The sequence below is a fragment of the Pantherophis guttatus genome, chromosome 4 (genome assembly GCF_059756535.1).
Source record: "Pantherophis guttatus breed Tessera chromosome 4, ASM5975653v1, whole genome shotgun sequence".
NCBI classification, from domain to species: domain Eukaryota; kingdom Metazoa; phylum Chordata; class Lepidosauria; order Squamata; family Colubridae; genus Pantherophis; species Pantherophis guttatus.
Window position 1 is genome coordinate 139,072,110 of NC_142066.1, and position 26,533 is coordinate 139,098,642.

The following is a 26,533-nucleotide window of genomic DNA, read 5'->3' on the forward strand; positions in this document are numbered from 1 at the left end:
GCCTCATGCTGGGAAAGATTGAGGGCAAAAGAAGAAAGGGACAACAGAGAATGAGGTGGCTGGATGGAGTCACTGAAGCAGTCAGCGTGAGCTTAAATGGACTCCAGAGGATGGTAGAGGACAGAAAGGCCTGGAGGAATGTTGTCCATGGGGTTGCGATGGGTCGGACATGACTTCGCAACTAGCAACAACAACATTTACAGTTACAACAGCACTGAAAAAAGTGACTTGTAACGGTTTTTCACTTACCGTATTTTTCAGAGGATTTTTTCCCTCCTAAAAGAGGGTGGAAATGTTAGTGCGTGTTATACACTGAATACAGCCATTTTTGGACTCCTGAAGCCCCGCCCCGCTTGTCCCATTTTTGCGAAAAATGGGCCCATATTTCACAAAAACAGGGTGCACAGATGGTTTGGGAGGCCTGCAGAGTGCTCCTGGGGGCCGGGGAGGGCAAAAATCTTTTTTGTCTTGCTTACCTCTTCAAAATCTTCATGCATTTTATACACCGGTGTGTCCTATAGTTCGAAAAATACAGTACACCCATGGTGACATGATCAAAATTTAATCTTTGCCAACTGGCTCATATTTATGAAGGTCCCCGGTTTATGTGACCTTCTACTAAGTAAAATCAATGGGGAAGCCAGATTCACTTTTTAACCGTGTTATTAATTTAACAACTGCATTGATCCACTTAACAATTGTGGCAAGAAAGGTCAAAAAGTGCCCTCATCTCTTTCCTCGGTCAACTTTATTAATGATATTCCATTTTTAATTTTTGGATTATGTTATCACTAAATTATTCTAACTTCTAATGATATATAGATTTTCTGAAAGACAATCTATTCTTAACTTGGTCTTTCAGGTCTTCCAATGGTGGATTCCTTGCTATTGTAATGGAGTCCATCCACCTTTTTCTCCTCTTGCCTTCCATGTTTCCAAATATTACAGCCTTCTCCAGAGAGCCAGGTCTTCGCATAATGTGTCTTCAGCAGGATAATTTGAGTGAGACGTTTGGTTTGACTTGTTTGATTCATAGGTTGTTTTCTTATCTGTCCAGAGTGTTCTAAGGTATATTGTCCAACAACTGATGTTAAAAAGGCATCAATATTCTTCCTGCTTCTTCAAAGCTCAACTTTGCTTCAATAAAATGTCACAGGGCACACCATGGCTTTACTCCATAAGTAAGCATATATCTACTACCTTGTAAGTTGGTTGAATATATAAATGGATTAAATAAAACAAATAGCACAAATTTTACCTCAGTGAAAACATTACAGTGAGAGCATTTAAATGTTCAGGTTCCCTTACCACCACTATCACCACCAGATTAAAATGAACTTTAAATCCAAACTTCCATTTTCATTAAACAAAGGAACCATTACAGCTACTTCTATTAATAGCAGAAACTTAAATTATATTTGAAATAATAGAAAATGCGCTCCAAGCTTGTTTCAATGTAGTTTCTGAACATTTCGTTACCAGACTAGGTAACATTATCAACAGGATTTTCTTGTCCTATTCCTCTTTAGTTTACGTAGGTCCTTTGTGCCAGTGTGGTCAGTTGGTCGTTTGATTGGTTGTTCATTTGGACCTATATTTAAATTCTGAGCAGCTGATTGGTTCTCTTGCTGATTGTTTGTTCGAATGGTCTGGTTTTTTACATATTCATGTGATTAACGTAAATTATTAACTTAAATTACCCATTCTCTCTATTTTTCCCCTTTTCTACCATCTTACCAAATTCTGGACTGATGTCTTTCCTCAAACATGAATGTATATCTTATTTACAAAAAGGAATAAAACATCAATTTTACAATACTTAAAAGAGATATTGAAAGTATTCATCCAATATACAGTACTGAACAGTCCTAGAGAGGGGTGCCCCATAGGTAATGCCCAGTCCTGTATCCCTTCTCATTGTATTTAATTATAGCCAGGCACATTTTATAAGTGACCTCTGGTTGTGTAGAGTGGGAGGCCATGAGAATGGTCCTCAGGTTACCTTATTCCAAGTGAGGTCACCATTATATCATTTGACCCAAGTTGCAAATACCTAGGTAGGTGTCATCTGAATGACACCTACCTAGTCATATTTAACTCTGCATTAGCAGAGTGGTCAGATTGGGGTCTTGTCATGTTAAAGACAACTAGAGGGGAAAAAAAACCCTGAGCCCTCGAAATCGTATAATGGAGTGCTCAGTAGCCCAACTACCTCATCCTGCTCCACAAACTGCTATTAATATTTTTACCTGCTTTAGACAGCATTGATGCTTGTTTATGGAAGGAAATTCAAATTAATAACCAAATGCAATTTGGAGAGGTGCCACCCTTCAACAAATGCAAGTTTGTAGTACATAGGACTGTTGCCAGCCTGTGCTAAAAATAAGATCAAGGGTATTCCAACATTCATTTTCAAAATCCAAAAGCTAGAAAGCATTATTTCATAAAGTCAACTTAACTTTTAAGAATCTTCAAAGTAGTTAAGCCTTAAGGTTTTGCTCACATGTCTACGGACTATTAATGAATGGTTATACATAGAAAATATAAAGCTATTCACTGCTAGAAATTTTGAATAACTAGGGAAACAATGTCAACATAATTAACGTAGCCTTTAATTCAAATCCATTTTATTAACTTTGAAAGTTCTTTCCATATTACACATGTGGTTACAGAAAGAATATCAGTTTTTACCAGGAGAGGGAGCTCATAGTTCATAAATTGCACAATTTCCTAAGTGCATTTCCCAATGTACTGACGAAATATTTCTCAACCCTATTTTTGATACATTAAATTTATTATCCTATTACAAATATATAATTACATCCTTATTTACAATGTACAATATAAATTATATAAATAAGTTTTGGTCCAATGCATACACACACACATAATGGTTGCTGTAGAAGCTAATAACTCTGACTGCAATATTGTTGTATTTGTACATAATGACTAAACGTTAAAACTGTACTGCAGCTGAATTCTAGTTTTATTTTTTACTTCAATACTAGAATACTGTAAGTTTGCAATTCAATTCAGAAATTCTTTTACAGATTATCAAACAATAAAACAATTCCACAATTATGGCAGCAAAAAAAAAAAAGAAAGAAAGAAAGAAAAAGAAAAAGAAGGGGTCTATTCACCAGCAAGGGATCGGTGTGTTTCTGTGTATGTGTTATTGTTTATTGTTTTTAGTGGGTTTTTCTTTTTGTAAGCTATGCAGAGTCACTGGCAGTGAGTGGGCAGCCATACGCTGCAATTAATCAAAAGGCTCGATAATTTCCTACAGCATAAGAAGATACAGATAATTCTGTCTTAGTATGCATGTTTCATGGGGTCATTCATTCATTCAAATGATCTGTGAAAAAACTGTTTGGTAAATGTTCACTATCAATAATATAATTGCGCTACATATTCATTCCATGTTTAACTTCCCTTCAATTTTACTAAGCCCAGGGGTGGGATTCTACCTGTTCGGACCGGTTCAGGCGAACAGGTAGCTTCGACGATCAGCTGGCCCACCCACCCGCTCCTGCGCTTTACTTACCTTTATTTCTTTTGTTTGAAGCCCAGCTGATCAGCGGCAGAGCGGATTGCCACGCTTCAGCTGTTTTACTCACCGGGACTGCAGTAGAAGGTAACTTATAGAACTTAATTCAAATGCACCGCAAACGCGTGAAGCGCACGTGCTCAGCAAACCAGTTGTTACACTGGTTGAATCCCATCAACTAAGCCCCTAGTTTGGGTTGGCAACAGAATCGCCAAGGAGGTTGGTGCTTCAAGATTTTAGTCTGTCTGGTATTGCTGAGTCCATGCAAAGAGAATGTGGCATCCATGGCAACCATGGCCTTCTTTCAAGTAACCGATGGCCCAATGCATACCATTGGCTACACCTTGGATATGGTTTTAGTCTGAGGGCAATTGAGAAGTCATCTAGCAGTGGAGAAATATTGAGAACAATCCGTTGTTATGGGCAGATCATTTTCTGATTGCCTTTTGATTCACTGGTGTTGTTCCCTCCTGCAGGGAGAGCGGGCCTGTTTGATTAGCCTGCCCCCAAGTGACCCAAGGGGCTTCCAAAAAAGAGGTTGGAATTTTTCTTGAGGATCTGGTAGGTGACTCGACCAAGTTTCTAAGCACTGCCTAGAATGGAATCAAGGACAAGGACTGCTTCACCCCTATGCAAATTCTGCATGTGCACCTATCTTGGGTTACTCTCCGGTTTACTGGGAGATAAAATACCAGGACAGATGCTCGGAATACCATTTGAAGAAGGCTAAGAAAACCAACATGTCAATATTTCTTCATACTTATTACATCTGCAGCTCTGCTCCGGATGACCTAATCCCAGGACCGCTGTAAGGATTAGCTAGATTATCTGGTGGATGAAATCATTCAAATTCATTCCGACTTGAACTATGACTGTAGAACACAGGAGGAGGTTTCTAGGTTGCTATAATGGTATGTGGGAATGATCTTCAGAAGAGAGGTCAAAGAAATGCAGCTAAGAGAATGATCAGATAAAAGGCAACTTAACTTGCAACAAGAATGCAAGCAGGACAAATAGTTCAGAAGGGACCCTCCATAGTTTCTTGGGCTGTGCTGTAAAGGGAAAAGTAGGGGGATGTATTTTCAGACTTGCAAAATTCTCTTTACAATAAAGTAGAATTAGCTTATCTGTGTTTCCTGCTGATCTACCTCAAAGGGCTGACAACACAGGAGCCTGGTGGCGCAGCAGACTAATAGCCTGTTATTAACATCCAGCTGCCTGCAATTACTGCAGGTTCGAATCTCCCCAGGCTCAAGGTTGACTCAGCCTTCCATCCTTTCTAAGGTAGGTGAAATGAGGACCCAGTTTGTGGGGGCAATAAGCTGACTTTGTATAAATATACAAAAGGATGAAGGTTGTTGCTTAACGCATTGTAAGCCGCCCTGAGTCTACGGAGAAGGGCAGCATATAAATCAAATTAAAATTAAAAAAAATTAAAAAAAAACACAATCTGGTAGTATGATGAGGGATGAGCTTAAGCCAGTGCTTCCTAAGGAAATACAGGTAGTCTTTGACTTACAACCATAATTGAGCCCAAAAGTTCTGTTTCAAAGTGAATCATTTGTTAAGTGAATTTTGCTTCATTTTATGACCTTTCTTGCCATGGTTGTTAAGCAAATCAGTGCAGTTGTCAAGTTAGTCACATGGTTGTTAAGTGAATCTGGCTTCCCCATTGTCTTTCTTTGTCAGAAGATCGCCAAAGGGGATCACATGACCTCAGGACATTGCAATCATCATAAATATGAGTCAGATGCCAAGCATCTGAATTTCAATCATGTGACCATGGGGATGCTATAGCAGTCGTGTGAAAAACGATAAATCACTTTTTTCAGCGTCACTGTAACTTTGAACAGTACTAAATGAACTATGGACTACCTGTGTTGGTAGTTCAGCGATCTGTCTATTGGATGCAGATCCTTCCCATAAAAATGACTGCAGAAGTGACCCACTTCTGGACAAGTTCAGTACAATCTTAATGGAGAGGGTGATGCCTCCTACCTTGAACATCATGGTGATGTATCCCTCCTCAAGAGGCCATCCTTGGACCCAATGGTTTCAATAACTATATCTGAACTATGTCCAACCTTTCCTTTCTGGGGCAGATTGTTGATAGGTGATTGGTGTGCATTTGATAAAAATTGTGGAGACAGCTCTCAGGAATTCTGGGAGTTGAAGTCCACAGGTTGTAAAGGGCCACATTTGCCCATCCCTGATCTAGAGCCTTTTCAGTCAGATTTCATGCCAGGGCGTACTCTTGTGATAGCTTTGGTCACACTTGTATATGACCTAAAGTGTGGTAGATGATACATCCATCCTTCGGCTCCTTGATCTCTTAGCAGTTTTTGATATACTAGTATGGTATGCTTCTGAACAAGCTCTGTGCGGTTGAGGACTGGCTCCACCATTCAAAGGTGGTCCACATCTGATTCCAATCAATATTGATTGGGGGTAGAGAGAGATTGATCTCGCAGCTCATCTTTTGTGGGGATATTCAAATACAGGTATTTACTAATGACCACAACTGGGTCCAGAATCTTGGTTGTTGAGTGAAGTGATTGTTAAACATGATAAAATGTGATCATTTTGCTCAACAACTGTAACCCCAACTCTCCCAGTTGTAATTGTTAAATGACCACAGAGGTTGTTAACCAAGGGACTGGGGATTATCCATCAAGGAGAACGATTATAAGAACAATGGTGTTCTCTAGTTATTTTTTTTACTGAATTTGAGGTTTGTTCCTCCAGTGTGTTGAGTGATTTCCGGAAATCCTTCTGCTTTGGAAGACCATCTCAAATCCAGTGAAAACACTAACAAATGTCATCATTCTGGACGCCTAAGAATGCTGGCTTCACTAGCCTTTTCTCCTCCCCTCCAGAGGGGAAAATATTAATATATGCCAGCACTCTGAAAGGCTCAGAATGCTACTATATAGTTCACTAGCATATTTGCTAGAAGGATTTCCCCTTCCTTCACGGAAGAGAAGAGAAATCCCTCAATGCATTTGGGGAGCAGATTTCAAATAAAACTTGCCCTCCACTTGCAGTCTTACCCGCTTGTATCCCCATTTACCGGATAAATTAGCAGAGAAGATTGCAAATGGTGATCACATGATAGTAGGACACCACTCGTAAATGTGAACAGATTGTCAAGTATCCAAAATGCAACCATGTCACACCCTGGTCACTTTACAAGTTGACTTTGGAAACAAATTATATATGGAACTGCCCTTGAAGTCCATTGGGAAGCTTCAAATGCTCCAGGATACAATAATGTAGCAGTGATGTGCCCATGTAACATCTCTGCTTCACAAGCTGCACTGCTTAGTTGTGCTGGTTGCTAGTTTGCTCCCAAAATGATTCAAAGTGCTGATTATTACCTATGAAGCCCTACATAGCATAGATAATGGTTACTTGAGGGTTTGCCTATTATTTGTCTGACCAACTCCATCTAACAGGGTTGATGGAGTCCAGAGTTCAATTAAACGAGCTTTCTCTGTAGCAGTGCACGCATGCGTGGTGGAGCTGAGCTGGGCGATGGCTCACGTGCCCACAGAGAGGGCTCTGTGTGCCAGCTGTGACACACGTGTGATAGATTCGCCATCACGGCTCTAGAATGAGGTCCACCCAAGATCCAGATGGCCCTATGCTGCAGATACTTCCAAGGGCCTTGAAAATGGTTCTTTACCCAGATTTTTGGTGACTGTGAATCATATCCTGTTGGGTTATGTGGGTTTATTTCTTTCTTTTTATCAAACCAATTCTTGCCAGCTATTTTTTTATGGACAACCTGTGGCTCAATTGGATTATTGTTTCAGAGATATTTTCTTAACTAAACAGTGAAACCGAATGGCCAAGGGCAAAAAAACCAGTGCAAGTAGCAGCAACTTCTGATTTCCTACCAGCTTGACCAGCTGACAGTGCCTCTAGCAGCTAATAGTGGGCCAGTCTACTGGTCTTCTGGAGGGCTAGGGCAGGATCAGTCTAATTATCTCCACCAGCCAAAGGAGGGGCCAATCAATCTGGCCTCCAAAAGGCTAGGGCAGGACTATTGAACCACTACATGGCAACATAGCAGCACTGAAGTTTCCACAAATTTGATAAATTTCAATCCCACAGGAGTCATGGATATCAGATTTTGGATCCATTTTGCAAGTTTTCCCATTTGAGGTATCTTGATTCAAAAACTGTTGCCCAATGATGCTATGCATTCCAAAGGAGACAGAAAAGATAGCATACCTGTTCTGTACTCTTAAATAAGCTTTAAAGCTTTAAATAGCTAATATGACCATTCAGGAATAAGATCTATAACAAGATGATTATTTAAAAAACCTATCTGAAGGACTTTAAGAATGTGAGACTAAATCTTAACTCTTTTAAAAAAATGATTACTGTTATCTAAAGTTAACCTCTGGTTTTGGCAACATAAAATTATCATGTTTTGCTTTTATATTTTAGTGGGTTGATTAGCATGGGAAATGCAATAGCAATTAAAGTACAAGAGTGACAGAAAAATGCTATATCAAGTCAGTTATTTTTTTCAAAAATATAGTAATTGCAAGCTGTTCCCCTAATAGGATGGTTTAGCCTGAAACTGAGTTTCTGTTCAAAACATGGAAGAGATTTACAGCAAGCCAAGCTATACAATATAGGTTCTTCCCCAATAACTATCTAACTGCATCCTTGAAACAGTATTCTTCCTTGGCTATCTGTTTCCTATCTGGGAATTGTTAAATTAAACCATTAAAGATGGGAAAAATTTCTAGTACTAACTTGATAACTTCTGAAGTACTAAAAAGTAAGGGAAACAGATGGGCTCCCTTTACAATATCTTTATTCGCATATATTAATTACACATTCCAAATTCCTAAAAACAAGAATTATTCTATTACTGTTTCATTTTTTAAAGATCTTTCCAAATATTGTTGGATCGGTCTCCAAGCGTTCCGATAAAATATATGCATGCATTTTCTTCCAAAAGCTTCTGGATTGGTTACAAATAATTAATAAATAAAATAAAAATGAAATACATTTCTAACTACCGATAAAAACAAGTCAGCTTTAGGGAAGACAAGTTGACTATAGATCAATATGTTACCTTGCTGTTTTACTAGAGGAATACATGCACCCATACTCCTACTCCTTAAATGTTGCTTTCATTGATTTAAAATCAGTCATTGATTCCATTCCTAGAGTCTGGTAGAAGTTGTTTCATTCATTTATAGATCAAGGGTTACTTTGCATAATTTGGATGGTGCAAAAAAACACAGTTCTGTAAATTACAAGGTAATAGCAGTCTTCTCCTTGCAAATATTTCAGTTCATAAATAAATGAAATAGTGCTGTATTCTCGGCTCATCCACTTTTCAGTAGCTATAAAAGCTCATCAATTACCACTTCACCAAAGCAGAATCCCACTTAACAATAGATAGCTGACTGCCTCTCCTCTTACCAATTACCTGGCTATCCTCTTCCTAATTTTACAGATTTTTTTCAAGTACTTGAAGGTAAGAAAAACTCACCATAAACCATTTTAAAATGAAATCTCTATCTTTTCCCCGCCAGAAACAGCAATGGTGGATAAAACAAAAGAAAAAGATAGTCTTTGACTTACCACCATTTGTTTAGTGACCATTTGAAGTTACGACACTGAAAAAAGTTACTTATGGCCAGTTCTCACAGTATCCCCATAGTCACGATTTGTGCCAGTTCCCATATCCCAGAGTCAGTTAATCACCATTGCTACCTTCCCTGCCATTCTCAACAAACAAAATCAATGAGGAAGGTTAGATTCACTTCATGATTATGTGATTTGCTTAACAACCGTGGCAAACAAAGGTCGAAATACAGTGCACAAATTGCCAGAGACAATATCCATTAATTATTAAGATGAACAACGCAAATGGATAGAGAATTTTACTTTATACCTAACACAATAGCTTTGTAACAATGTGAATCATTCGACTTGACCTGACACAAAGCTATTCAATATCACACATGAATAAGAGATGTCAGCTACGTTTTAAAAGGATGTGAATTAAATCTGCCCATAAAGAATATTCAGGAAAACCTAGAGATGAACCTGTTGGTTGTGCATAAAAGTAATATTTAATCTCACGTACCCATTTCTAATTAAAAGATCTTAGGTAATTGGGCTGGCAAAGGCCAGTGTCTAAGAAAACTGGTTCTTCTGCCCTGTTCAATGAAAGACTATCAATAATACTTGCAGATGAACATCTACAAGTTCATCTATTGTGTCATTCTTTTTTCTTTGAACTGAGTTAAGGTAGCAATCTTTTTCACCCACTCCGTAATATGGGTTATGTCAAAATGTAAGTGACAAATACTATTTTGCATCTGAGGAGAATAAAGTTCTACATTTTTGCCCCATGAACTATTTCCAGGAATACATATATAGGATCACAGCCTTTGATTTCATCTCTAGCAATTTTCCATAACTTCATCCCTGTTACCCATAATCAATGCCAGTGATTATTTCAACAGAGGAAAAAAGAAATGGGAATGGCACTGATTACATGGGAAAATAGAATGGCTTGGATGCCTTGAAATAAAAGGAAGACAATCAGAGCAGGGATGAAATCCAGCAGGTTCTGACAGGTTCTGGAGAACCGGTAGCGGAAATTTTGAGCAGTTCGGAGAACTGGCAAATACCACCTCTAGCTGGCCCCAGAGTGGGGAGGGAATGGTGATTTTGCAATATCCTTCCTCTGGAGTGGGGTGGGAATGGAGATTTTGCAATATCCTTTCCCTGCCACGCCCACCAAGCCAAGAACCAAGAACTGGTAGTAAAAAAAAAATTGGATTTCACCACTGAATCAGAGTTCAAATTGCTCAGGTAAGGAGAGAGCATTAGGCTCAAACAAACTAAATGTGAGGAAGGGGTTAAAAAAAGAAAAGAAATACTACTTCTCCATGCAGTTAGTCCTCACTTAACAGCAGTAATTGTGACCGGAATTTCCATAACTAAGTGACACAATTGTAAAGTGCGAATTCACATGACCACATTGCTTTAGTGAGGGAAACTCCAGCATTCTAGTTGCCATTAAGAGAATCCTTCTTGGAATCGCATCTTCCAGCATCTTCCAGATTCCCCATCAGGGTGGATTTGATTTAAATCGAGTTGATTTAAATCACGATTTAAATCATGATTTAAATCACTAGTAAAAAGGCTTGATTTAAATCAACTCGATTTAAGTCATAATTTTTAAAGAGCAACTGTCATCTCTGCTACTCCTTTGACCCACTGTCGACTCACTGATAGTCCTAGTGTTGCAGAATATACAGCCTCATGCTACATAACTAAGCTCCATTTCATGCTGAATAAATTAAATTATTTATGTATCTTAAATAGAAAATTACTTTACGATAGATTTTTACCCCCAAAGTTTTTTATTAAAATAAATTCGATTAAAAAAAAAATCCGATTTAAATAAAAAAAATCTGATTTTTTTTATTTTTTAAAAAAAATCATTGATTTTTATCCACCCTGCTCCCCATTGATTTTTTTTTGTAGGAAGCCAGCAAAGAAGGTTGCAAATGGCAACTACATGACCATCCTAAGTACAAGGACAAGTCTTAAATATCACTCCGTCAGTGCTGTTATTAAGTTTGAAAGGGCGCTGAATGTGTGATTGTTAAGCAAGGACCACCTGTTTATATTTCAATACACCAAGTAGTTACTCAGACTTTCCATCTTGTTACAATCACGATAAATAAAGTTACCTCCATAACCAGTTCCCACATTTCTTGTAGCTCCTTGGCAGGAAAAACACTGCAACAGCATTGAATGGAAAGCACAATGGGAAATATATAATAGGTCACAGGGAAGAAAAGAGTGAATGTGCAATTTCTTTGACAGACAATTCTCTGGCTTTCTTCTAATGTCATAACTTATTTTACAATGTGTACATGCTGTCACCATCATAAGGCTTTAGGCAATACACGAAAAAATTCCTTGAAGAATTAATATGTCAGATGCAACAGGGAGCAAGTCAGTCACTGGTTCCCTCCCCCTTTTAAACTGAACTAGATACAGCAAAGTTTTAAAAGACAAGGACAGAATCCATGAAAGGGCAGAGATCACAACAGATCACATTGATTGATTCTCTACTCTTGCCAGATAACAGATGCAGTGCTAACCCTGCCATGTAATCCTATCTAAATCCACACTGGAGAAGCTACAATATATCCCATGGAACTCACAAAAATTGGAATTGCAATTGCCATCATTAAGCAATGTGGTCATAAAGCATGATGTCACATGACCACACTCCTTAGCAACGGCAATTCAGGCCGCCTCTGTTGCTATCGTAACCCCAGAATGTTCAGGTCATTAAGTGGGAAGAGGTTGGAGTCCTAAATAAGGAGCATGGTGGGATGCCACAGGCAGGCACTGGCAGTGCAGGTAGGCCAATGAAGAAAAAAGACGATTGGTGGGTGATGAGAAGTGTAAGTAGGTCAGTGAGGGCCAGAAGCAGGGTGCTATGGATCTTGTACTCCACAGTGGAACTCCTTGAAATGTCACAATTTCTGAAAGAAAAAAGCAGACTTATGGGAAAATCTCTGCTTGTGTGAAGCAGGCAAGAAAGGCTGCAAATGGCAATCCCCTGACTGCAGTTTACTGTAACTTCGTAATCGTAATCTAGGTGCCAGAGCACCCAGAACAAGGTCATATATATGAACATGGGGACCCTGCAATAGCTACAATTTCACAAACCAGTCACAAGCCTCTCTCATTCAGTGTTCATTTTGAATGGTTGCTAAACAAGTGATAACAACTCGAGGAATACCTGTATAAGGACTTGTTACCTAAATGATCCAATCCAATACCAAAAAGTGTAAAGATCCTTACTGCAAAAGAAAGCAACAATCCCTTTGGTCTGTCTTAATGGAAAATGGAATATCAAAAGATATTTCAAAAATTCCAATATTGAGCCACAAAGTGTGTATGTGTTGAAGCAATAACCTGGCTCTTGAGATGAATCTGGATGCACAATCCTGCCCTAAATACATTAAGTACAAGGTGACCTCAGACAATATTTGTATCCATTGCTAAATAATGAAATCTACTTCAAATTCTACGTTTATAAATCTCCAGTTTTGTCTTACACAACTTAAAATTACTCTTTTCCTTGCCCCTTTTTGAATGCAAGTGAAAAAAGAACAGTTTCTCTGCTGTTATTTTTAGTTTTATGATTCAAAATGTGTAATGTTTTGTCAGATCTTAAAACAGGTTTTTCCTCCTGTTCTTCTTAACTTTTAAAATATATAGCTCCTGAACTATGCTGTATGTTTTCCAGTATTGCCTGTTTTAATTTTACAAGAAAAACCTTTCACTGCTAAATGATGTGATGGATTATTAAAATTAATATTCAACTATATAAAAATGTAGGTTTGGATCCTTCATATCGATAAACAAAACATTACAATCAGCAAGCTAAAGATAATTTCTTTTTGAAAGAAAGATAACACTGTACTGTATTAAACAAAATACTAAAATTAAAATAGGACAGTTATGGACAGTAGACATTTGAAAAATTAATTCCTTTAGTATTAAAGTGTACCTTAACATTCTCGGCCTTTATCTAATTAAATATGCATAAATATGTTGTCATTAAAATAATGCAGGAAAAAAAGGGGATAGGGTCTTAAGCTTACGCATCATAGCAGGCACTCTTAGAACCTTTCCAGGTGAGAGAGAAACCTTTTGCCACATAGATTTGTGACTATTTTGCTTCATCTGCTTTCTGTGCTGCAGATTAAACAATGAAAACACAATTTGACCCTGTAACTAAACATTATAAACATAGTTGTTTGAGAAATACAGGATGCAATATCAATATTAAATCTGAAAATGTCCTATGCTCTTGGAAACAATTTCCTCTCCATCATTCAGACACCTATGAGAGAAAACATGTCTGGTCTGTCAGGAGTTATATAATCTTGTGCCTAAAATGTGTTTGGTTTTAGTAGTGCAAAGCACTGCTATACTTACAAAATAAAGATATAATTACTGTCTGTATCAGTGTTAGGGACATTTTTCAGGTGAAAAAATACCATTACAGTGATCACCATCATGAAAGCTGTTAATTCCACTCTTGTCCTCATTTGCTTTATTTATATGTATATGGCCACTCATCCCACTGAACATATTTCAGTGTACAACAATAATTAAAACAATGCCATCATATTAAACCACTATAAACATAATAATTGTGGGAGTACCTCCATATAAAAACATCACACAGACTGCCCAAGAAAGAAACCATATGGAATAATACTGTTCCACTTATCATGTTGCTTCTTGGGTATTGCAGGAATAAACAGCTATTTCCCATAAATGCATGATTTCTTAGAATTATGTGGTCCTGAACAAGTCACAGTAGTCTAGCTACTGTGGTAGTAAGGAGATGCTAAGCCATAAGTGAACTAAGACATGGGTTACATAGTAAATTGATCAGCCTGGATTTGACGACACAAAAGAATCAAACATATCATATGGCTTGATTTGCACAATAACTGAGCCATAAATTTAAAAAATCACCCATAGTTTTAGTATGTTTGCAAACCCAACTCTAGTTGGGAAACTAGGCCAAATATTATACTCTGGCTGACTATTAAATTTTATTATCTTGTATTTTCATCTTTAAATGTAAAAGCATGCTAAAAAGTATAAAAATCATACTTAATACACTATAGAAAGCAATAGGGTAAGAATTTGGGCAGTAAGAAATTCAGTCCCATTCTATACTCTAGCACTGAATAAATGCCTTATGAACAGGCTGGTATTAATTTAAAACAGGATATATTTACTAGATCTCCTGTTGCTAAAGGTATATTTTAGGGGTGAAAGCATATCTTGCATCGTTTATTCAAGGCTGAAGACCAAATTGCATGTGCCTGATGCAAGAAGAGGAGAGACACCCCACTCACAACTCCCATTACTGCCTCCTTTTATTTCAGAGCCTCTTCCTTTATGTAACGGTGTCACTAGCTGAAGAAACCAGACATTTTCTCACACCTTTAAACCCTTCACCATCTACATCTACACCTCATTCTCACGACCAATTTGACATCACGCTTACACGTTTATACCCGTGGCTAATTTAGCCACCACTATGGCGCGCCAAATCAACCCAGGAAGTTAACATAGCACACACATCGAGTCAAACTAAGCCTGTATCTTTTTGGGATTCCAAAAATGCGGGTCAGGTCGGGAGAGGTTCGGTGGATCGTGGGAACCCAAGTCCGCCTTTGCTATAGCCGGGCCACCACTAAACTCCGCCGTCTCTTGTAAAGCCCAGCGCAAGAACGCGGCACAGTCGCTTTTCGGTCGCCTCACCTGCTGCTGGGCTCCACCGCCAGCCGCTGTCGCAGCAGAAGAACGACCCTCGAGACCTCCGTCGGTCCGCACTTCTGGGAGGCTGCAGCCGGGCAGGGCGAATCCCGCCCAATCTCCTTTCTCTCCGGCGCTTTTACCGCAGCCACCGGCCGAGCACCGACCCTTCCGAGTCAGCGCGTGGGGGGAAGCCGCAGCGGCCCCGCAGTCCCTCCTTCCACCTGCCCCGGGCACCGCACGTAGCGACAGGCTGCGCTCGCCTACCGCGCGAGGTCCATTCGCCTCCTCCCCATTCAACCGGGGCGGAGCTCTAAAGCCGAGAGAGCGGGAGCGGCGAATTACTCGCCCCCATTTTTTTTGTAGCCACTGCCCTGATTGGCCCTTGCCTGCCGGGAGTGGGGAAATCGAAGCTCACTCCGCCTCCCGCCAGCTGGAAATCTGCTTGATTGGAGGAGGAGAATGTCAATCTGGGGAATGATTGACGGCCCGAAGGGCGTTTTAGCACTCGCGGTAGCGCGCGGGTGGAATGTTGCGCGTGGACTTGTGGAGATGTTGGGTTACTCCATGGTCTAAGTGTGGACTGATTTTTTTTTTAAAAAAAAATATTTGGGACATTTCCTTCTTTTACTGAGTTGTAGACGCGAAAGCATAAAGTGAAACACGTGTTAAGTTACAACAATCGATTTCTAACCCTGCCCCTAGTTCTAAATGTTGTAACAGGTTGCTGTTCTTGAGGGTTGTTACATTAATAAGATTTTTTTTGAACTGCTAAATTTCCATGCAATGGACCCCCAATTTAATAAACTTACCTTAAAATACTATGAAAACAATGGCTGCCGTAAAAAAGGAGGAAGAGGAAATTTGTTCAACTTTGTTGAATTTCTCTTTAAGGTGGGGCATCAGCCTCATAAATAAGCCTGAGAAGCCTGAAGCTGAACTATCTTTTCACAAATCCAGTAGTCTCTCACAGTTGGTAGAATAAATTATGTATGAAACATATTCTATGGAAACTAGACGAATCTAGGGTTATGGGGGAGCAGATGTGCACTACCAAAATCTGGATTATCACCAGAGGGCGGCCAAGAAGCAACACAGCTGGATTAAGGAAAACTTTAAAGTTAAGCAACTGTTTGTTCATGAGGAAAGGATTGGATTTGACTACGAGAAAAACTACATGTCAAAATGTGGATTTTGCCTCAGCATGTTTTGTAAATCCAGCCACAATTACAAGTGTGGTTGAGCCCAGTGTATTAAGATATCAAGCCAATTTAGTAAATGTGTAGCATTCTCTTTAGTCATTCAGGGTGGCTACTTGCTTTAGTGAGAAGCTGCAAGAATAAAAGCTTTTGGCTTGGATAAATTCCATTCAACTTTTTCAAGTTGTGTAATTCCAACTGAAATTTGGGAAATGACTAGAGAGTTGCCTGAGGAACAAGGGCTGCATTGGTGCAATGCCCAAAGTTGGATTACAAATTTTCAGCTGGTTATAAGCATTGTTAAAACTAACACGAAGACTAAGAAAGATAGAAACAGCTAAATGAGCTGCTGCTGCCCATAGAATAGAATAGAATAGAATAGAATAGAATAGAATAGAATAGAACAGATTTTTTTAATTGGCCAAGTGTGATTGGACACACAAGGAATTTGCCTTTGGTGCATATGCTCTCAGTGTACATAAAAGAAAAGATACGTTCATCAAGAATCATAAGGTTCAAAACTTAATGATAGTCATAGGGTACAAATAAGCAATCAGGAAACAATATCAATATAAATTGTAGATACAAGCAACAAGCTTACAGTCATACAGTCATAAGTAGGAGGAGATGGGTGGTGGGAACGATGAGAAGATTAATAGTAGTGCAGACTTAGTAAATAGTTTGACAGTGTTGAGGGAATTATTTGTTTAGCAGAGTGATGGTGTTCAGGAAAAAACTGTTCTTGTGTCTAGTTGTTCTGGTGTGCAGTGCTCTATAGCATCGTTTTGAGGGTAGGAGTTGAAACAGTTTATGTCCAGGATTTGAGGAGTCTGTAAATATTTTCACAGCCCTCTTTTTGACTCATGCGGTATACATGTCCACAATGGAAGGCAGGTTGGTAGCAATGGTTTTTTCTGCAGTTCTAATTATCCTCTGAAGTCTGTGTCTGTCTTGTTGGGTTGAGAACCAAACCAGACAGTTATAGAGGTGCAGATGACAGACTCAGTAATTCCTCTGTAGAACTGTATCAGCAGCTCCTTGGGCAGTTTGAGTTTTCTGAGTTGGCGCAGAAAGATCATTCTTTGCTGTGCTTTTTTGATGACGTTTTTGATGTTAGCTGTCCATTTTAGATCTTGCGATATGGTGGAACCTAGAAGTTTGAAGGTCTCTACTGTTGATACTGTGTTGTCTAGTATTGTGAGAGGTGGAAGTATGAAAAGGTTTCTCCTAAAGTCTACCACTATTTCTATGGTTTTGAGTGTGTTCAGTTCCAGATTGTTCCGATCGCACCACGAGGCTAGTTGTTCCACCTCCCATCTGTATGCGGATTCATCATTGTCTCAAATGAGACCGATCACTGTTGTGTCATCTGCGAACTTCAGTAGTTTAACAGATGGATCGTTAGAGATGCAGTCATTGGTATACAGAGAGAAGAGAAGTGGTTATATGTGAAATATATTACTGATATCCCCTCAGATGCCACACATTTGCCCACCCAAGTATTTTATTTATTAATATACAGATAAGCAAGGACCTGGCAAAACAATGAACTCCTACAATGCAGTAGAAATATTCTTGTGCATAACAAATCTTAAATGTCATGTCTTTGACTTTACTATGTCAGACTATTTTAAATGAATTACAATAAAAGAGTCAATTAATGGTCTTAAGCACATGTACATGTTGAAATTGAACTTTACTTCAGCCTATTTGTAAGCCATCTTACAATACATAAAGAGTCAATAATGCGTGGTTCCAAGTAAAATCAATAAAATGAAATAATAAATATTGATTTATGTGGATAAATCCAATCTGTAATAACATCATGTACTATTATAGAATCAAGGGCATTTAGAGAAGAGGTACAACTGTAATTCAATTACTGTATGTTGTATTGAATTACTTTTATGACTAAGACTCAAAGTGGCATTTGGCATCATTCCCCACCACAATAACCCAATGAGAACACTGAGTTTTGATGGCTTGAGTTTTGAGTAGACTTGAAGTAAACTTCAATTCTAGCCCAACATCATATCAATTATACCACATTAGTGAATTCAGGCCACAATATGGCACTATTTGGATTCCTGCAATTCCTGCAAAACTTCAGCGGTATAAAATGTTGCCCCAGTTGCTTAGCACATGTGACTGCTTAAGATGAATTGGCTACAGTACAGGGGTGAAATCCAGCAGGTTCTGTCAGGTTCTGGAGAACCGGTAGCAGAAATTTTGAGCAGTTTGGAGAACCGGTAGCGGAAATTTTGAGTAGTTTGGAAAACCAACAAATACCACCTCTGGCTGGCCCCAGAGTTAGGTGGGAATGGAGATTTTGCAATATCTTTCCCCTGGGGTGGGGTGGGAATGGAGATTTTGCAGTATCCTTTCCCTGGAGTGGGGTGGGAATGAAGATTTTGCAATGTCTTTCCCCTGGAGTGGGATGGGAATAGAGATTTTGCAGTATCCTTTCCCTGGAGTGGGGAGGGAATGGAGATTTTGCAATATCCTTCCCCTGCCATGCCCACCAAGCCACACCACATTACACCCACCAAGCCACGCCCACAAAACCGGTAGTAAAAAAAATTGGATTTCACCACTGCTACAGTATATTTCCAGGTACAACTAATGGTGCTGGTGGATACCTTTAAAGCCATCATGACTTGGGGGCTGGCTACCTGTGGGATTGTCTTTCCCCAATAATGGCTACCTATCCTGTCAGATCTGGCAGGAAAGTCATGCTCTAGATCCCTTCTACAAGAGAGTGCTATCTGGCAGGGTCTAGGAAGACAGCTTTCTGCCCTGGGACCTGCCCTTTTATGACATAATTCCCCTAGAAATTAGACTTTCCCTGACCTATCCTTTCACAAGATATTAAAAACCTGGGATTTGCCATAAAGCCTGACGCTATGATAGTATACGTGAACTTATTTCTTGATTTTGGTTGTGTTAACTAAGTTTTTCAGCTGCTGTATTATATTGTTTCTATGTTTTTAAATTTGGCTGTTTTTTATTAACTTATTTTGTTTTTAAGTGTTACTTGCCTAATTATGCAAATGAATGGGAAGCCATATAAATTTAATAAATAAATAACAAACTTCCTAAATGTTGTGATTACATGACATATTATCAGCTGGTACATGCCTATCGCATGCCCTCAATAAATTAAGCATGCAAACTTAATGGCCTATTATCTAAGAAGAACAATGGAGAGATATAAAGCCCTAAAATAATGATCATAGGAGTTGAGGGACTTTGATGCTCAAGCATTCTACATTTAATGTACGAATGGCGACGGCTGTGTAAACCTTGTCAGACTGAAGATTGCACTTGGGTTGTGAATCACATCACATGCTGGTGAATACATTCCAAGAAAGGGAATTATGCCAGGACAAAAATGATAAAAAGTGTTCCATTAATTACAGATAACTGGATTATTTTCTCTACATTTAATTTAAAAGCTTCCATTCAGCAGCATTTGAAACCCACATACACTTTGGTGGATCCAGATTTGGCAATCTTAACATAGAAAACGCTAAGCTCAGAGGTAATATTGGCTAGTCCCCAAGGACAGAGCCACAGTTAAGGGCCAACAGATGACTCAGGAGGACATACTTGTTTTAAGGACAATTCTGTACTGCAGCCTGCTGGTCTCCCCTGCTACATCTTAAACCTACTTCAGAAAATTGAATTTCAGTGCAGCTTGCAGTGAGGTGATGCTGAGTCCAAGCACCACAATACTGTATAGGATTCGCTGTTCCCTCTGCTTTTTGGCCTCACTTATTCATTCAGGAAAGCAACCCTAATTGACTGGCTTTTGTGTAGACTGCTCTACCAGTGTGTGTCTTTTCCATTTTAGGGATTGTTCCTTTCTGACTAGTCCCTGTTGTTTACTTTGCTTTCCCAGTTATTTGCACACATGGATGCATTCACTGCCCTTTCCAACATTTATCTCATTTGACACCAACACAGACTCCCTCCCCTTTTTCCTAATATATCATCCTAGTTGATACAATAATCAAAGCATTAGGGAACACCTTGTTCTTTGGTGCCTCTGTAAGTTCATGAAAACTTTCGAGCAAGGAAAAACTTAACAGAAACAAAGCAAGTTTGTTGAGACCTAAAGATGTTTTTAAGAAGATAAAGGGAAGCTTTGTGGTACTGTGAGTGTGGCATGGGAGAGCAAGATATTTCACGCTACCTGAGCAGAAACAGAAAGCATGAGCACCAGTGGTGGGTTTCAGCAAGCTCTGACCAGTTCTGGAGAACTGGTAGCGGAAATTTTGAGTAGTTCGGAGAACCAATAGTAAAAATTCTGACTGGCCCCGCCCCCATCTATTTTCTGCCTCCGAAGTCCCAGCTGATCGGGAGGAAATGGGGATTTTGCAGTAACCTTTCCTTGGATTGGGGACAGAATGGAGATTTTACAGTATTCTTCCCCTGGACTGGGGTGGGAATGGAGATTTTACAGTATCCTTCCCCTTCCACACCCACCAAGCCATGCCCACAGAACCAGTAAGCACAGGAAAATAATAAGTGAATGACGTATGGCCTTCTAAGTCTGAGAACAGGTTATTGTCTCAATAGTGCATGCTTGAAAACTGCAAGTTTATTTTAACTGTAGGGAACATCCAGCCCAGCACAAAATGGATGCCCAGGCGTTGATTAAACCCACTGGAGGCACTGGAGCTAATCAGAGCTGAGGATGCTACTAGAACGGAACAAAGCATTGGAAACCATCTACTCTGAAGAGCTGAAGACAGTTCAAAAGGGAAAACAGCAGTTTTGAAGCAAAGCAGGAAAACAATGGACTGGGAGGGGGAAGAGGAAAATGTCCTTCATTCCTGCAATCAGGAAGTTATGGGTGACCTGTATTAGTGAGGAAGTTAGGGAAAAACACAGATCTTACTCTAGGACTCAGATAAGTTTCTGAATGAAATTCTGGACTGTCTTCAATAAGCTGCTAAGAAGCATGGGAGCTTAAAATTGTTGTTCTCTTCACTACCTTGGCATTCTAATGAAAAATAGTCCAAACATTGTCCTGTGTTTATAATGTATTACCAGAGAATAGAACAGAACTATGCCTAAATTCACAGATTGTGTTAAACTGTGATTTATTTAAGCGTGATTTACTGATTAAACTACAACTAAGCCATAAACCATGGCTTGCAAATCACAGTGGATTTGCAAAACACATTAAGTCAAACCAAACCAACCATCTATATTTAGTGATCCAATACATATACACATACCTAAGCACCTTATATCATGTGCGTTTTGCAGGACACTAGCAGTTGAGGGAAGGCCTTTTGGAGAGGAGAGATTAAGTTTGTCAGCAGTGATTGGTTAACTTATTCCAGTATCATTTTACAGTCTATGCATGTTTATATTCTACTGAAGGCAGTAGAGTTTAAGAATGTGTGACTCTAAATCTGCAGTCAGTGCTGTAAATAAATATTTGGGTTTCTTTTTTTCTTTGTCAGTAAGAATTTCCTGATTTCAGAATGAAGCCTGAAACTTTTGTTTGCAAGTGTATACTTGGCTCTGGAATGTCTTTTTTCTTTTTCAATGGAGATAATGTTCTAGACCCCATAACCTTCCAACTCTGATGCTTTGGCAGAGCATAACTGAGATTCTTGCATAATTAAACAGTCAACTCTCAGGTGACACTCACACTATTTAAATGCATTCTCTGGGCTTTCTGCTTGCAGCTTGGATCAGTTTACATTTGAAAGGTTGCTGAGAAGTGGGTTTTCTAAGGTCACAAGGAAAAGCAAAATCCTTGAAAAAGAAAGTGCTTAACCAGACACTCAATACAGCTGCAGTTCAGACTCCAGATGTGAGGTCAGTGCTAAGGAAATATGAAGCACTCAGAGTGGACTCTAGTTATATGCAGGTTTCCCTTCTTTGAATGAACTTGCTATTCTGCAATTGATCATTTTCATTCCAAAATTCACTTCATTGAGGGGAGGGAGAAGTTTGTACTAGCATCATCATCATCATCATCATTATCATCATCATCATCATCATCATCATCATCATCATCATCATCATCTTATTTATATATTGCCCTCCTCCGAAGGACTCGGGGCGGTGTACAGCCAAAATTAAAACATAAATATACAATATCATAGTTAAAATTAATTAAAATCATTAAATAGTTTTGGCCGAATTTTAAAACACAAAGTTAAAACCCAATTTAAAATCATTCAATTAGACAGCCCCGCCTGTCGGAAAAGTAGGGTCTTGAGGGCACAGCGAAAGACCGGGAGATCAGAGATGTTTCGAATATCCGGGGGCAATTCATTCCAAAGGGCAGGGGCTCCGACAGAGAAGCCCTCCTCCTGGGTGTCGCCACTGGCATAACTTGGCCGACGGCACCCTGAGGAGTCCCTCTCTGTGGGAGCGAACTGGTTGGTGGGAGGCTGTTGGTGGCAGAAGGCGGTCCCGTAGATATCCTGGTCCTATGCCATGGAGCGCTTTAAAGGTGGTAACCAACACCTTGAATTGCACTCGGAAGACCACTGGGAGCCAGTACAGCTCGCGCAGGAGAGGTCTTACATGGGCGTAACGAGGTGTGCCCATAACCACCCGCGCGGCTGCATTCTGGACCAGTTGGAGCCTCCAAGTGCTCTTCAAGGGGAGCCCCATGTAAAGAGCATTACAGTAGTCCAGATGGGAGATGATGAGGCGTGAGTGACTGTGCGCAAGGCATCCCGGTCCAGAAAGGGACGCAACTGGTGGATCAGGCGAACCTGATAAAAAGCCCCCCTGGCTATGGCCATCATGTGCTCTTCTAAAGACAGCCGTGAGTCCAGGAAGACGCCCAGATTGAGAGCCCTCTCTGTGGGGGACAGAGATTCACCCCCAATAGTCAGCGATGGCACCAGCTGACTATACCGGGACGCCGGAAGCCACAGCCATTCAGTCTTGGACGGGTTGAGCTTGAGCCTATTTCTCCCCATCCAGACCCGCACGGCCTCCAGGCAGCGGGACATCACATCAAGGGCATCATTGGGGTCATAGTCAATTTGCACCAAAGATTTGAAAACCAAAAATTCTTCCCACCAAGATCCAATTCTGCTCTCACTCATGCATTTACTAACATGATGTGTGGTTGTGCCTAAGTTGTGCATCCTGTTTTCCACTTCCATACTTCTAATAGCTATTACTGTTATTGTGAGATCAAAAGGATCATCAACTCTACACCTGATTTAGAAATTATTATATCCTATTGAGGGGATATTAATTGTTAATAACCGTACATATTTTTTTCCATGACAGTCTGTCCCTTCAGGTCTTCTAACATGATTTTGTTGATTACCTGGGATAGATCGTAGAGAGAAGAGTAATATGAAGGTCAAAATATATTTGTACTTATAACCGCTGTGAAGAATATTGGAAACTTAATATTTTTTCTTCCTTTCTACTGTCTATTAGTTTGTGCCAGTTTGTACCTTCTTTTTAAAAGATTTTAATAAAAAATATACCAAAACAAGTGAATTAGTAAGAGAAATGGAAAACGTGGATGATTATATTTTGTGTTTAAGAGTTCATCTGTTTTTTGTTGTGGTTTTCAGTCTGTAACCAAAGATATGCAGTCCTGTACAGTTTAGGCTGCCTGTTCAAATCAGATCAAGGAGCATATTTTTTTGGAACAATCCCCACAACCATTAGATTGAAAAGAGAAAAAGGTCCAATAAAGGCAATTTAAATGGTCATATAGAAAAATTCCCTCCTTCCTAAAATGGGTAGCAAGATTTTGTTCCTCAACATAGTGTATTTTCCCGAATGACTCTTTCTATTCAAATAGAGGTTTCAAAAAATAATTCTTTATGCCTAGTTCTTTGGGGATAGGACTTCATATTGGCTGAGTTTATATATAGCCATTAGCTGTGGCTTGTATCTATCCTGATTTATTGAAAAAAACAAACAAACAGTGAAGCTAGGTTCATACAGAACATAAAACCATAAACAGGGTTTACAACAGGGGTGAAATGCTACTGGTTCACTCCGGTTTGGGCTTATCGGTAGGGTTAAAAACTATCGGTTCGGGTGAACCAGTAGTTAAAAAATGCTTTAAAAAAGTAAAAAAAAAAAAAAAGGTTCAGAGGATTGTGTGGCACAGCTGATTGTCAATCAGTTGTGCCACGCGATCGTCGGAACCTTTTTAAAACTTTTTTAAAGCATTTTTTACTACCTATTTGCCCGAACTGGTAGTAAAAAAATGCTTTAAATTTTTTTAAAAAAAAGTTCGCCATGCCCACCCAGTCACATGACCCCCCCCAACCAAGCCACCAAGCCACGCCCACAGAACCAGTAGCAACAAATTTTACATTTCACCTATGGTTTACAACCTCCATTGGATGAATTCACACAACATGTTTCAAAGGCAGTTAAAAAACCAGAATCCAGCTTTGGGCATTGTGCTAATACAGCCCTTGTTCCTCAGGCAACTTTGTGTGGTCACTCCATCTTCCCAATGGCTACCTGTATCTTTTCCCTTTCCTTCCTTCGGTTCACCTCAGGCTGATCCTCTTCTTTTCCTGACCCATACTATAGACCTGAATTTTTCAGCCACCTTTGCCTGAAGTAGGAGGGGATTGTCTGCAGGCTATTCCCAACCCATCGTTGTAACTTTTTATTTCTCTAGGTAGGACCAGTGGTGGGATTCAAACTTTTTTACTACCAGTTCTGTGGGCATGGCTTGGTGGGCATGGCAGGGGAAGGATACTGTAAAATCTCCATTCCCACGCCACTCCAGGGGAAGGTTACTGCAAAATCCCCATCTTCTCCCGATCAGCTGGGACTCGGGAGGCAGAGAATAGATGGGGGCGGGGCCACTCAGAGGTGGTATTTACCAGTTCTCCAAAGTACTCAAAATTTCTGTTACCGGTTCTCCAGAATTGGTCAGAACCTGCTGAATACCACCTCTGGGTAGGACCTAAAGACAAGGTGAAACTCTGAATCTGAAACAAGGTGCCTTCTACTGGCCTGGAGGAATATTCTTCACATCCATCTCCATTATCTTACAGGCAGCCCTCAACCTACAATGGTCTCTTAGCAACTGTTTGAAGTTAAAATGGACTCCCCAACAGGTCCTTATGACCCAGATTCAAAGTTCCAATGGCTGTTCCTCCATGGTTACATGACTGCATTTTTGATACTCAGCAACTGGCCTACAGTTATGGCCAGTGGTGGGTTGTCCCCCGTTTGGACCGGTTCGCAAGAACCAGTAGTAAAACCGGCTGGAGGCTCCACCCACCGCTCCAGATGTCATCATAAGCAATCTGCGCATGTGCAGCAACTTCTGTGCATGTGGAGAAGCTTGGTGCGCGCACGATCCCATTCCAAACCGGTAGTAAAGGTAAGTAGAACCCACCCCTGGTTATGGCCATTTGCAGCATCCTGCAGTCACATGACACAAATAACAACTGAGCTGGAAACAGGCATGTACTTCCGGTTTCCTTCAAAAAATGTCCATAGTAAACAAAGGGGTTTGCTTAATGACCACAATATTAATGAATGAACCCCACTTTTGCTTAGTGGCTGCCATGTTTACTTAATGACTGCCACACAAAAGGTCATAAAATCAGGCATGGCCACGGAGTGACTTATAGCAACTATCACAACGTACATCCATAATTCAACTTAATCGTCAGTTAAGTCAAGGACAACCAATACTCAAATTTGCCAGCAAGAAATTATTGTCTCTGGTTCCTCCATCCCCTGTGAGGCATGAAACATGTATAAATAAAAACACTTTACAGGCATCATCTAATAAAGTTTTTATAAAAGGATGACCAGGGTACCCCTGGGGTTCTAATTTAGTCTGATGTACTATAACCAAATACATACAGGCAGTCCTGGATTTACCATCACAATTAAGCCTAAAATTTCTGTTGCTATGTGAAACATTTGTTAAGTGAATTTTGCCCCATTTTACAAACTTTCTTGCCAGAGTTGTTAAGTGAATCACTGCAGTTATTAAGCTAGTAACACCGTTGTTAAGAGAATCTGGCTTTGCTTGTAAGAAGGTCGCAAAAGTTGATCACATGACCCCGAAAATTGCAACCATCATAAATCTGAGTCAGTTGCCAAGCACCCAAATTTTTATCACGGGACCTTGGGGATGCTGCAATGGTCATAAGTGTGAAAAACTGTTATAAGTCTTTTTTTTCAGTGCTGCTGTATCTTTGTACAGTCACTAAAATGAACTGTTGTAAGTCGAGGACTACCTGTACAGTGTTCATCCTGAAAGTCAATATCCCAATTAATGAATGAAAGGCCAGGTCTCAGAGACATGGCTGCCTCCACAAATCAGGGTCTTTACCAGGGGTGAAATTCAGCTGATTCTATCCAGCTCGAGCAAACCGGTAGCAGCGGCTGTGGGAGGCTCCACCCACCCGCCTGGACGTCCTGGCGTTGCTTTTTTGCAATG

General features: G+C 39.9%; 1 protein-coding gene and 1 long non-coding RNA gene across 4 annotated transcripts in view; one reads left to right on the top strand and one right to left on the bottom strand.

The window, feature by feature from the left end:
- The window catches only part of MPP7 (MAGUK p55 scaffold protein 7), an 83,748-nt gene extending 68,433 nt beyond the window's left edge, over positions 1-15,315 (bottom strand). The window contains exon 1 of one of the 3 annotated variants that reach the window (XM_034402131.3): positions 14,906-15,315. The gene's annotated coding sequence lies outside the window, so the exon portion shown is untranslated. The remainder of the gene's footprint in view (positions 1-14,905) is intronic. The other 2 variants (XM_087892911.1, XM_087892910.1) reach the window with 2 other exon arrangements.
- On the top strand, positions 11,882-21,185 carry LOC117655071 (uncharacterized). Its single transcript, XR_004588532.2, has 2 exons — positions 11,882-11,968; positions 20,717-21,185. It is a non-coding gene; the product is annotated as an uncharacterized LOC117655071 (long non-coding RNA).
- The last annotated feature ends 5,348 nt before the right edge of the window (positions 21,186-26,533 follow it).